The sequence below is a fragment of the Heterocephalus glaber genome, unplaced genomic scaffold (genome assembly GCF_053883595.1).
Source record: "Heterocephalus glaber isolate CG9 unplaced genomic scaffold, H.glaber_assembly_v1.0 deba00001532, whole genome shotgun sequence".
NCBI classification, from domain to species: domain Eukaryota; kingdom Metazoa; phylum Chordata; class Mammalia; order Rodentia; family Bathyergidae; genus Heterocephalus; species Heterocephalus glaber.
Genome location: NW_028258330.1, coordinates 21,912,371 through 21,926,007, shown reverse-complemented (window position 1 = coordinate 21,926,007; position 13,637 = coordinate 21,912,371). Strand labels below are relative to the sequence as shown.

General features: G+C 46.9%; 1 pseudogene; it reads right to left on the bottom strand.

The window, feature by feature from the left end:
- Nucleotides 1–12,856, bottom strand: part of LOC147824692 (cyclin-Y-like protein 1) — a 52,244-nt pseudogene extending 39,388 nt beyond the window's left edge.
- Between the last annotated feature and the right edge of the window lie 781 nt (nt 12,857–13,637).

The following is a 13,637-nucleotide window of genomic DNA, read 5'->3' as shown; positions in this document are numbered from 1 at the left end:
ACACCCAAAGATAGAGCTCTATTCAATGGAGCCCAGAAACTATTTGGTATGATCATTACCATTGGGCAAGCCATTGTGTATGTCATGATGGGGATGTATGGGGACCCTGCAGAAATGGGTGCTGGGATCTGTCTCCTCATCATTTTTCAGGTAGCCAAACAGCTGAAAGAACAGCAAATGGTAATGAGGGGTCACAGAGATACCTTGATGATTCATGAGCTTAATAGGTACACCCCATTGCGGTTGCCTTCGGCAGTCTGTCCATCGGGGTCCTGTCGGTGCTGGCTGACCTCCTAGGGGCCATTGGTTCAGGCACTGGAATCCTTCTTGCAGTCACCATTATTTGTCAGTACTTTGAAATATTTGTTAAGGAACAAGCTGAAGTTGGAGGGATGGGTGCTTTGTTTTTCTAAATGTTCAAATATTTTGTGTGTGTGTGTGAAAGGGAAAATATTTGGACACATTGTTTTCTGTCAAATAATGCAGATTCCCCTTTTCTTCCCAGTTTGTTTTCAGGTGCTACCTGTCCCATTTGTGAAATGGGTGCTGAGCTAAGCCTGTGTGCAGCATTAGTACCAGCTGCCTTAAAACTAAAGTTTACATTATTCATTTAAAAATGTACATCTAGTGTTGCCTGTGATGCTGGAAACCAGTGTATCTACCTTTCTGTATTAAATCATGACAGTGAGAGAGTGACATGGATTAGTTTGCACACAACATTCAGAACACTCATATCCTCTCCTTGTTTAAAAATAAATGTGGTTCAAATTGCAAAAAAAAAAAAAAAAAAAAAAAGAAAGAAAGAAAGGGCCTGGGGCTGAGGCCTGACTTTCTGTGCTGCTGAAATCTCTGTTCTTCTGAGGTTACCATGGCAACAATCCCTGTTCAACAGGCTGAGGCTGTCTCTCCCCTGCCCTCTCTGGGGAAGGTTAGGCCCTCTACTGCCAAAAGTTACCAGCAGTCCCTAATCGAGTACCTCCCTCTGGTGGCAGAATGTGGGGATGGCAGGCAGCACCCTGGATGAGAGAGTCTGCCCGGAAGACTCAGGACTAGATGGAGTGGGCTGGGGTGCTGAAGAGGCCAGGCAAAGATGCCTCAGCTCTGGGGCTTCACAGGAACAGCATCCAGAGCAGCCAGACCATCCCGAGCCTCTAGGACTCTCCCTGACTGCTCCTTTTGGCTGTTTCCCAGGCCATTTCAGACCCTCTCTGAATTCTCTCAGTTTGTCCCCAAAGAGGAAATTAGGAGACAGCACCTCATGGCGGGGGGGTGGGGGTGGGGTGTGTGTGGCTCCTTCCCAGGAGGGCAGGAGAGGCTGAGTGGGAAAGGAGGAGCCAGGAGGGGGAGCAGCTGCTGTCCAAAGGCTACAGGAAGCCCTTGGGCCCTGAAGAAAATGTGCCCTTGTCTCCAGGTGGGACAGAGGACCAGGCCTAACCATGACCCCTCTCCCCACAAAAGAAAGAACTTGACTGGGAAAAAGCAGGACTGGAATCTCCCATTCTTATCTTGGTCTTTTAGGATTCTGGGATTTGGAACCTCCAGCACCCTAGAATTTGGATCTTGGCAGAAAAAGTGGTGTAGAACACACACATAGATAGAATCAGGTCCAGGTCAGCATCAGAGTTGCAGCCTCAAATCTAGGCCCTGGTACTCTTGTGCAGAAGTCATCCTAGCTGTGTTCTGGGCCCAGCCCATCTTGTCTTGGAATGATCAAGTTGGCTTTCATTGGCTGCTTCTCACTTTGCTCACTATTAGTAGGACTGTGTGGAACCCTGGAATCTGATGTTGTTGGGCCTCCCAGATGTGGGCAATGCATTTTATCCAGGCTTGCCTCCTCTTCATCCATCCAGTGAGGAAACTGAGGCCCAGAAAGGGGAAATCATTGGTCTGGACCCTGCTGCTGGCAGGTGGGAGGCTGGGATTCACACCTGTGTTTCCCAAGGGTCTTCTGACAGCTCCATGGGACTGTGCACCTCCCAGGGGACCTGGTCCCTCAGACAAGCTGCACTGAACACAGATGGGCCCCTGGGGTCACTTGTGTGATTCAAGAGGCTGAAGGTGCTATAGGGGCAGACTATTGTGTTCTTAGTCTTCTGGCTGAGCCCTTTTCGAAGGACCTAGGGGAGCTGAAGGCCTTAGCTCTTTTTTTAGCCCCACCATCCTGTGACCTGGACCCCATGCACCGCAACCCCTGTCTGCAGAACATTCCAGTGGAGATTGCCTCACGTGGTTTAGATTCTGCTTCCCTAAACTCATCAGCATCATGGTTCATAATATCCTTTTGATCCCAAGAAGCATTTGCAACTTTCTTTCTTTCAGACAAGGAGGTCTCACTATATAGTTCAGGCTGGTCTTGAACTCACTATGTAGCCCAGGCTGACCTGAAACTCACAGTGATTCTCCTGCCTCAGCCTCCTGAGTGCTGGGATTACAAGTGTGCACCCCCATGCCTGGCCTTTACAAGTTTTTTTACTGTTTGTTTTTTTGCGGGGGGATCAAACTCAGGACCTTGCACTTGTGAGGCAGGAGTTGGCACCAGGAATCTAAATCCTGGCCCTCTTTTCCTTTTATTTAAGAAAAAAATTGGGTTTTGAAGCAACCTTAGAGCATTTCAGAGGCACATAGTTTTGCTGAAGAGAAGCTGGTAGCTTGGTGAAGTGAAGTTGGCTTTAGCTGTCTTTGGGGAGCCGAGGGAGAGAGTGAGACAATGCAACAGTGCTTTGGGACCCCTGTTTGCCAAGTGGAGGGCAGGTATGAGGGTCACTGCTTAGGGTGGCTTCACCCCAGTCTGGGGCCTCCTCTGTCTCCAGACCACCCGCAGGTCCTGGGGGCTTAGATGAGGTTCTACTCATTATTGGTCTTGCCTGCTGATCCCAGCTGCAAAGGCCACCACAGGGAGCCTTCCTGGGGTCCCAGAGCAGAGGAGGAAGGGCCCCTTCAAGGTAGAATGGCAGGGAGTGAGAACAACCCTGTGGATTCACTTAGTCTCAGCTCTGACCCTCCAAGTAACCTTCTGGCCTAAGTAGTGGGTGTCACAGTGAAAGGGAGCTCGGAGGTGCTGGGGTTGGGTGCTGGTGAATGGGTGGCCTCCCTTTGCTCCCCACCCCCACCCCATGTCCTTCCGCCCCTCCTCGAGAGGCACTTGCCATTTCTTTTCAGCTAGGGTATGCTGAGCAGGGCAGACACCAGTGAAAGCCAGCATGTGATTTACTGTGTGATCTTGGTGAGTCCCTTCCTTCCTAGTCCTCAGTTTCCCCATGGGTAAAATGGAGAGGAGGGGTTGGGGTAGAGAACATAGTGACTTGTCAGTTTTAGAGGTACAGAGTTTGGAGCAGTCAAGAGCGCTGGCTGTGGAGATGGCAGCGTGGGTTCAGATCCAACCTAAACTCTCCGAGCCTGTTTCCACTTCTGAAAAATGAGACTGATGAAGTCCTCAGACTTCATTGTGAATGTTCAGGGCACTGTTGTGTGTGACAGGAAGAATAGTCAGGCGATGGCAGGTGGACTGCAATGGGACAGCTGTGAGTGCCTGTGGACCTCCCACATGGGTCACACTGTCACAGCAAACTTGGAGGTGACATTAACTCATCTCACCAATGAGGAAGCTGAGGCCCAGAGAAGGGAAGTCAGTTGCCCAGGTTCACACAGCTCCAGGTGGCAAACTGGGGTGCAAATCCAGGCAGTCTAAGCAAATGGAAATTATTGTTGTTGTTGTTATGAAGGTCCTGGGGAGAATCTAGATCCCTGAATAGGTCCAATCTAAGCACCTTCATCGCTTCATGAAATGAAAGGAAGTTTTGGAACAGGGTGGGCTCCCAGCATTGAGTTAAATTGGCTCCAGGCTGTGAGCACCTGGAAGGGGCTGGCTACATGTCAGCTGGCCAGGGCAGTGCTCAGGGCCACCCCAGGCCCTCCCAGCCAGCAATCTTGGGGACACACAAGTTCCCAGATATGGGAGAGATTAAGGAATGGAGATGGGCCTCTTGGTGTCCCAGGCACAGTGAGAGCACCTCCAGGGCCCCATTCTGCTCCTCCTGCCCTCACAGGGTGCTGAGAATGAGGAGAAAATCAATGAGAGATGCACACAGGTTAGTCAATCATCTGTCCCAGTGAAGTGGACAATAAAGGGTTTGGTTGAGGTTGATTTGCCATGACCTGTGTGGCTGAAGGGTTCATGGAGTGAGAAACAACAGTGAGAGATTAAGAAACTTAAAGAAGAAGACAAAGGTGACAGTAAAGTTTACATAGCTAAGACCAGGTGGATTTTTGTCCTGATGAGATAAAAAGCTTGGCTTGCATCCTCAGCACCTTTATTTATAGTGTAGATAAGGAAACTCAAAAGGGGATGCCTGATTGGAACAGGGAGAATGGCTAGGGTCTGCAGGAGACAATGCTTGATGTTTCTCTGGTGAATGGGTGGGAAAGAAGATAGTCCTCTTCTTGACCAGGGGCCTGGCCATAGTGATCTATAGCACATCGCTCCCAGCATTGATTGAGCTGTAGATTCTCAACTCAAAGTAGCAGAAGGCTTGGGATGCCTCCGTTAAAGGACCTGCCACATCTGCAGGGCACATATAGAGGCACAGGTTTTCTCTACTTTTCACAGGTGTTGGGCCCCACTTTTCCAGTGGTGGGAGTTTTGCAGGCCACAGTAACACCCATTAAATGAGTGACAGCTGTCTTTGTCCTCATCCCTTCTTCCCAACACACAAGGATTTGCTAAGTGTCCCCCAAGGGCCTTCCCGAGAAAGGCTTGGTCCCTTACTGGGAGGTGGAACCGTGAGGCAGTGGGGCCTAGTGGAGACGCCTAGGTCACTGGACTGTGACCTGAAGGACATTGAGGCCCTAGCTTTTTTACTTTCCTTTGCTTCCTGGCCATGAGTTAAGTTTTGTTCTGCCATGGACTCTCTGCCATTGCCATCCAGCAGCCCCAACATGTCCCCAAAGCATTGATCTACCCAATTTTGGATTGTAAATGACAGAACTGTGAGTTTTTGCATTAACTTATTATCTCAATTATTTTGTTATAGTGACAAGAAGAAGACTAATATAGATAATAAAAATCATTTGAGGAGAGGAGGGAGGAAGAGTATGACATGTCCCCCATGGGGCAGATTATGGTCAGGAGCCCATGGAGTCAGTGACCCAGAAGGAGAACACTTTGAGTCAGACCTATATCTTAACATTTTAGCCATTACCTGGGCCTTTTAATACCTTAAAGTTACCATAAGGATCTGAATGTACCCACATTCTTAAGAGTTGGGCTTTAGAGGTAAAAAAGAATTGGAGGGGAAAAAAGCACATATGTTTATGACTTTATGTTAGATGTTCTATCTGATTTTTAAGCCTGTTACACATAAAGCAGGCCATGGATAACTATCATTAATATACAAAGAACTCCTATAAACCAAGAACAAAAGAGGTGGGGATGATGAACAAAATTATTACAAGTAATTCAAAGAGTAGGGGCATCTAGCTGAACCCTGCCTGGCCAGACCTTAGATTCTTCACTTAGCTCTACATTGGGCACTTCAGGAGAAACATGAAAAGTTGGGAGTGTGTACCCTAAAGAGGGGATGTCCTGACCACTGGGGGAAGTCAGACATTCAATAGGTAGAGAAGAATGAGAACATATCACTAAGTAGGTCCCATAGTGGCATTAGGCATAAGTGGAGGGGGACAGAAAGTCATTCAGAGATTCCTGGAGAGGAAGTGACCTTCCAGTCACTGAGGGAAATCCAAAATAGTGGAAGATAAATGGGCTGTGGAGGGAATTCTGATATTGTGTAAGGAGCCAGATGGGATGTGAAGACCTTGCAGCTCAGGGCATTTGAGTCTGCAGGTACATTTAGTCCTGGTTCAAAGTCAGCCAAGGAACAAGCTTATCTTCAAGATCAGTGAGTTACTTAGAGAGGCAATGGCATTATGTGGATGTAGAATGAGTTTGGGAAGCAGGAAGACCAGAGTTCAAATCCAGGCAATATAACCTGTCACTTTAGTAAGGCAATTTAAGTTCAGTACTTTAGATTTCATTTTACTTAAGTAGGCATGGTAATGGCCACCTCAAAGATTTATGGGAGAAGTTAAATGGAGCATCTGGAAAACAGTACATTCTCAGGAAATTCTCATTCTTTTTCCTAAAAATACCAAGGACCAGACTGAGGAAGGAGTAGGGAAACATGAAGATTTTGCAGTATCCTCATATCCAAGCCCATTCTGCTTTGGAAACACTGAGATTCCCAGCAATTTGACCTTGATTTACCCAAGTGAGAGCTGCCACAGTGCCCAAAAGGTTCCCAGTGTACTGTCTCCAATCCTGAGGTCATATCCACCTCACCCAGAGCACTGCACAGACTGGACAAGACATTTTTTTTCTCTGGATCTCTGTAAATGACTGATTTGGGGTGATTGCCCTTGGAAGGTCCCTTTCTGCTCTGGGGATGGTGGCATCAGCGACATCCTCTCCATGCCACCTAGGGGTCAGGGAGTGCTGAGTGCTAACCAGCTGTCTTCAGATCCTGTGATGTGGACCCAAATCAGGACAGATGTTAGAAAGAGGAAACTCCCATGGACTGATCTTTGGTGCAGACTCTGCAGCCACTAACCTGGGACCCCAGAGCACCCAGCAGAAGTCCCAGACCACCCACCAGCTATGCATTGAGCTCACCTGTAAATCTGCTTCTTGCTGCCAAACTGGAAATTCCTGAAGTTGACAAAGGCTGTGTTGTCTTTCCAGTCTTCAACCTCCACATACAGAGAGTACTTTCCCCTGATGATGAGCTGGTGCCCAGCCTCACTGTCCAGCCAGTGCTCTCTTACTGGATCTCTGAAGTCCTACTGGATGGGGGGGATAGGGTGGGCTGAGAGCCCAGCAGGGAGGCTAGGTCCTTGGAAAAGTAACTATGTTGGACCAGGCTCTGAGGCCACTTATCCCAAACCACTGTTCCTAATGATTACAATAAGCAGTCTGGGGCAGGAGACCACCATTTCCCAGAGGAAAAATGCTAACAGAGGAAAAGTATTAACAGATTTGTAAATGTGAAAGCCCCCTAAAAACAAAGTCATGTTTCTCCAAATATAAGGAATAGGCAGAACTAATCTGTGGCAATAGAAATGAGAAGAGTGACTACATTTGGGGGCCTGTTGACTGTAGTGCAGCAAGAGGGAGATGTGGAGTTCTGGAAGGTTCTTTTTCCTAGCTCAGGGTGGGTCACATAGGTGAAATTACTGAGCCTTAGATGTCATATTTGTGCACTTATCTGCATGAGTGTTAACTCTCAGTAAAAAAAGTAAAGATTTTAATTAGCTACATAAATTGTACAGCAGACTTTCTTTGAGGACAGGGCAGAAAATGCAAAATTTCACCAACATAAAAATGTATGAAAAACCAAGAGCAGGTGGAGTGTCTTGTCATCAGTGTCCAGGAGCAAGAAACCAAAGCATTAGGCAAAACAACGATTCAGCACCATGGACAGGTCCCACCGAAGTCCTACTCCCCATTTGTGGGATGAGGTGCCATTACTAGCTAAGTGTTAACATCTCGCTTTCTTTTGTGTATTCCTGCACCTGAGTACCCTATTTGTCTTTTTTCATTTTAATGAATGTTATAAAGAATCCATTTGTCAAAAATAGACTTTTGAAAGGAAAGTTTATTACAGCAAATGGGGACTAAAATCAGGAGATACTAGCAGCTAGCTGGGAAAAGTTGAGTTTATTATATCCATGTGTGGATGGGCTGACATTGGGAGAGAGAGATAGTGGCAGCTAGCTGGGAGAGATTTTATCCGTGAGTGGATGGGTTAACACCAGGAGAGGGATATATTAGCAACAAACTAGGAAAGGAATCAGGCTTATATAGGTATTGAAGGGGCTAAGGAATCTGGGGTGAAATATTTATGACTTGGATGTCCAAGGATGGTCTACTGAGGTGTGTAGACAATTACTGGACTTTTTGGCACTGGGGCTGGGGGAGATTGTATACTACATTTTGAGTCCATTTGTCCTATTTTCTGAAAGCTGCTGCTGTTTGCTAAAAGCAAACTTTGTCCTGTTGGTCTATGAAGGACTCACTTAAGTCAGGCCTGAAAGTGAGATTTAAAAACTCATTTGGTCCAAGAACACCCATGACTTAATTTGGTATTTATATTAAGTGATTATCAAATGGAACACCAAACAGACACAAATAAAAATACTGCTATATTGACACACATGTGTAAATACCAAACAGTTTCTCTAGTGTGAGAAGCTGAAAGTGTAAATAAGGATTAAAATGATTAAAATGAATAATTGATAATTTGAAGTAGGAAAAGGTCCAAAGGTGTAGGGGTGGTGGGAGGGGAAGGGGAAAGGAAAGAAGGGAAAGGAAAAATTATGAGAAAAGAAAAAAAAAATGGAAACAAAATCTATGTAAATAGGGAAGGGTGGAGGGAGTGAAGGGCTCCCAGGTAATGGGGGAAAAATAAGAACCAAGATACATCATGTACAGGTACAAGCACCCAATGATAAATGTAAACATATTGTATACCTGAAATGTACCAATAAAAGAATTTTTAAAAAATTGGAAGACACTCTGACAGTATATCTAGTCTTGTAAAACACATGTGGTTCAGCGATTTCATATGGAAGAATTTGTCCTGAAGATTTGGTCACAGATGTTTAAAGGAAAAAGAAATTTATTTAAGCAATGTAGCCAGGGGTATGTGGGTGATGTTTCTTTTTGGTTACCTCCTTTGTATTCTTTAACAAAATAAACCTAGCAATGTATGTATTTTCTAAAAATTGAAGCAAGATTTAAATTTAATTCCTAGGATGTACATCACAAATTTTAAAAAGAAGTCATTTTTAGGTTATGGGGTCCTGGGAAGTGCATGGACACTGGGAAAATCTGTTTGAGGGTAGATGGCTTAAGGGTTTGGTTTCTTTTTCTAGGAAGAGGTGAGGGTGAGCCAGCTCCTCTCCCATGCCAATACCTCAGCACTAGCACCTGGCTTCAGAGCTGCAAAGCCCCTCCCCAGGGCAGCAGTGCCACCTGCTTGTAATCCTCCCAGTTCCACTCGAAATTTACTATGCTGTTCTCACGGCACTGGTTGAAGGTCCTGGTGCCTCCATCAGTGCCCATCACACAGCCAGAAGCCAGGTCCAGGGCAGCACAAGGGTGATTTGGCTGATGAACTCCCCATCCCCTCCAAAGCGAAATGTGGTCAAGGGCATTAGTAAGATCCAGGTTCCAACGTCACATTCATTATCATGTCCCAGTGACAGGCCAGTGATGTCCTCCCACAGCTGCCTTTTCTTCACTTGTGAAATGGTGATGTTCATATCTTAACCTCTTTGTGCCTCAGTTTCTCCTCTACAAACAAGCATTATTGTAAGGATTACATGAGATAGGTCATGTGAATGATTAGAAGAAATCCCGGCACATACCAGGAGAGAAGTGAATGGATTCTTTCCAATCCTTAAAATTGCAGGGTTGCCAGAGGATTAAATGTGGATGGGCATAAAGGACTTAGCCAGTCTGCAGACACAGAAAATACTAGAACTGTTGTCCTTCAGTGCGCAATGGTTAGCTGGGCACTTACTATGTGCCAGGTTCTGTTCAAAGCACTGAGGATACTCATGTAGGTGAGACCAAAGGAATCCTTTCTATCAAAGAGCTTACCATCTGGGCTGGGGATTTAGCTCAGTGGTTCCACCAACTGCCTTGCAAGAGCAAGGGCTTGTATTTGATCTCTGGTATATAAAAAAAAGAGCTTACCATCTATCACAACTACATCTTTCAGTCTAACAATGGTTCACACTCTATTTTTCCTATCATTTGGTACATGTTCAGTGTTCCATGAATGTAGGCTTGGCATCTGGCCCTATACTGCATGAGTCACTGATGATCAGAGACAAATCAGGCTTCAGGCTGGGTTGATCTGGAGTAGGATATGATAGGGCAAGCAGACAGTTGACTGTGAACATTTGAGCAGCTATAAGAAGGAGTCCCAGGGCTGGGGATTTAGCTCAGTGGTGCCGCTGCCTGACTTGCAAGCACAGGGTCCTGAGTTCAATCCCCCTGGTACAAAAAAAAAAGCTCTAAAAGTGCTCACTGGGCAACCCTGAAAAACTTCCTGAAGGAGGTGTCTTCCGAACAGGTCATTGAATGAGTGTGTCTGTGAAAAAGAGATGAGTGGAATGATTTTTTCAAGGGAGAGTGCAATGGGAAGGAGTTGAGGCTCTGAGGAAGGAAAGGTCAGCTGAGGGAGAGAAGCAGGACACCTGTTGTGAGGATAGCGGGGTGTGCAGGAGGCTCAGAGGGGAACAGCTTGCTTCAGGAAAGTGAATCAAAGTAAAGCTGGGGGTTGAACCCAGATCTCTTTCCTTCCAGGCCGGCTCTTGTGTCTCCATCAATGTTCTCAACCCTTCTCCATTCATACCTTCCTGAAGTCCACCATCACTACATTTACTTAATTTTTCCAAAGCAAATTTACTTTTAAGTATGCTACATCTTATACTAAATAAATAGAAACATAGTTCACAAGCAAATCTTATCAGTACCATCAATGAAAAAGTGCTAACACTTGCCTTTATTTAGATGATTGTAAAAATAAATGTAATGAAACCAAATATTATTAAATTGTAGCTAGAATTTTTGCCAACATAGGGCCTTTGGACTGATGTTTTTTTTCCTAAAAGGGCCATTTAGCAGATGCATGAGAAGTGTGAAAGACACCCTGGGAACAAATGGAGCTTCTCCATGTCACTCTCAAAAGGGGGGAAAGCAAAGTGCGAAGGGAATTTTGAAGCAGGATCTCTGGACAGTTGCTCCCTTTCTCTTCCCCTTCTGGCTGCCCCAAGCCCTACCTGACACCTTGCTCTCCTCCAACCCCTCCTCACCTGACTACTGGACCTGTGAGCTCAGGGCCATCTTGGGAGCCATTCACTGAAGATGGTGGCATCTCTATAGACCCTTGTGGTTAATTTCTTGTGTGTAACAGAGAATCAATTCCCTCCTTCAACTGGAAATAAACCCCACTGTGGTGAGAACTAGGAATTTCAGGGTTTACTTATTCTGTCAGTGAGCCTGACCTTAACCAGCACAAAGGTATTTCCTGCTACTCCAATAAGAGGCCCCTCTGGAAGGTGGCATTTCTACTTTGGGGTCTTCTGCAGTGCCCCAAGACCTGACCTCTGCCTGGATGGGGTTTTGGAAAGCAAGACACCCCCACTTCACTGATATCTTGGTTGCTTGACAGAGTCCAATGTTGAAGGGAGTTCACTCGGAAAGCTCTTGGCTCAGCATCCACTGATACATTCACCTGTGACCCCCATCCTGACACTCAATCTCACCATTTTGGGCTTTATCACATTCTGCACTTGGATGGTGTAGATGCCATTGACACTGACCCCAGACTTGTGGATCTCCTTACATTCTCGAACCCCTGAGCAGCTGCACATGTGGAGGCAGATGGATGACTGTGACAAAAGAAAAGTCAGTTGGAGATGAGCGATAATAGGGAAGGAACCAGGTGGGCTTGCCTGCCTGCTGTGTGCAGTTCTTGAGTGTATGGGTGGGGAGATGAGTCAGACGTGGGAAGGTTTCCTAGAGAAGTTGATAGTGAGCTGGGACCTGAACCTTGAGCAGGAGTTCCCATGTGGAGAAGAGGTAGTGTTCTGCTCAGAGGGAACAGCATAGTAAAGGTTCCAAAATGGGCAGTTTGTTGTGTACCAGGGACAGAAGGCAGGGTTCGGTCTCTTTTAGGAGGACCAGCCATCCTTCAGTTCCAGGTGTGGAGCCAAGACTGCTGTGCTCAGGAAGAGCACTGTGGTCAGAGTGGGGCTGCAGAGGTAGAGCCTCAAAGCAGAGAGGCTAGAGAGGAGCTGCTAGGCTTTTCAGAGTGGATAAGGGGAGCCCTCAGTCCAGCAAAGTGCTTCCCATTCCACAGATGGGCAGCCAGCCAGTGGGGACACAGCCCTCTCTACCTGGGGCTTAGTTGATTGTGGGGCACTGTGCTCCCATCTTGCCCAATTTCAGCTGGCTCTCACTATGGCCCTGAGTGCGGGGCTCTCAATCTGCCTGCTCTGGGACCTGCGCACTGGCCTCAAGGGCTCACATTTCTTCCTTCTGGACTCTATTCCTGAGCTCAGGAGAATATTGATTTAATGGCTGGACCTATGGGCCTTTGCAAAAAGTGATTGTTGACAAATAAATGGTAAGGATTTGAAATTCTCCCTCTAGCTCATTTAGAAAGATCCAATTAGAGATGCTGGCTGTGATTTCACCAGAGACCAAACTCCCTGGGTAAGCAGGTAACAGGATGAGGCTAAAGTTCCAGATGGATGGGTATCAATATCTATGAGGAGTCAGGTGTCCCAGGAGGTGTGCCTTCTTATTTTGGCCTCATTCTTGGGCTGTGGCTCCCAGATCCTGCATCTGGGGAGCCTGTCAGAAGGGGGATGTTGTGCCCATACTACTAATGAGAGGACGAGGACCTATAGCCATCCCAGCCTGTGTGTAACATTTCCCAGACAGGGGTCTCCAGTGCCCACCTGCCAGCAGCCCCCAGGTCCCCATGGCCCAGTGGTTTGGAGTCTAGATAAGCGTGGGGAAGGCACTGGCCTTGAAGAGAGCAAGGACAGTAACAGTCAAAGTGAAATAACTGCCGCTGTCCTATTGCAAGGTTTTTAATTGCCCATTTGAGTTTTGAAAATGATTGGGAGTGAAGGTTGGACAGAAAAAAGTGGACTGTGTGGATACACAGCACAAGAACCTTGCCTGGACTCCTTCTGAGTCTCTAGGCTCGGGAGTCTATACCTGCCTTGCTTCCTTTGACCACAGGTGCTTGGCTGAGGGCCTTCCTGTGCCTGGGCTCATCTCGTCCTTCACGCAAGAGCTCTGTGAGATTATCATCTCCATTTCATAGGTGAGGAAAAATGAGGCTCTGAGACATTAAATGAGTATGCAACATCCCATTGTTGACAAGTGATGGAGCCAGGCCTAGAAATTCACTGAAAGACCACAGTCCCTTCCTGCCACCTGACCCTAGGTTGTGCTTGGGGACTGAACCACCGTAGGACAGAAACACCCTTCATGGGTGACAATAGAGAGTGCTTGGTCAAAGGGTGCCCATGGGGACAAGCCCAGAAAATCTCTAGCCCTCACAGGTAAGCATACAGTTGGCCACACTGAAGACCCAGTTAGCTCAGAGCATGTGGGGAGCAGGGGTCCCTGGCCTATGCTTGGGCTGAGCCACAGATCCACATGAGGCTTTCTCTGCAGCCTTGCTGCCAACACCACACACAGACCCCCTAATGGATTCTGATCACTCCACATCTTGTGGGTTGGAAGGCACCTAGCTCTTCTGCCCATGGCTTTCTTGGGCCAGCTGGTTTTAGGATGGAGCCACAGTGAGGTTCTCTGTTCCCAAGTCCTTACTGCAACCAATTCTCTCCCTCTGTGCTCTTGTCCTGAGGATGACAAGAATGTAGCCCACAGGACAGCAGTGGAGGAATAAATTGGGTATGGTTTATTAGAAAGAGCAAACAAAGCTCCTCACTAGATGAGGGGGACTCCAAAGGAGGACACTATGGAAGCAGCTAAACCAAGGAGCTTATATGCAGCCTCTGTTCCTGAAAGGGAAAATTTGTCATTGGTG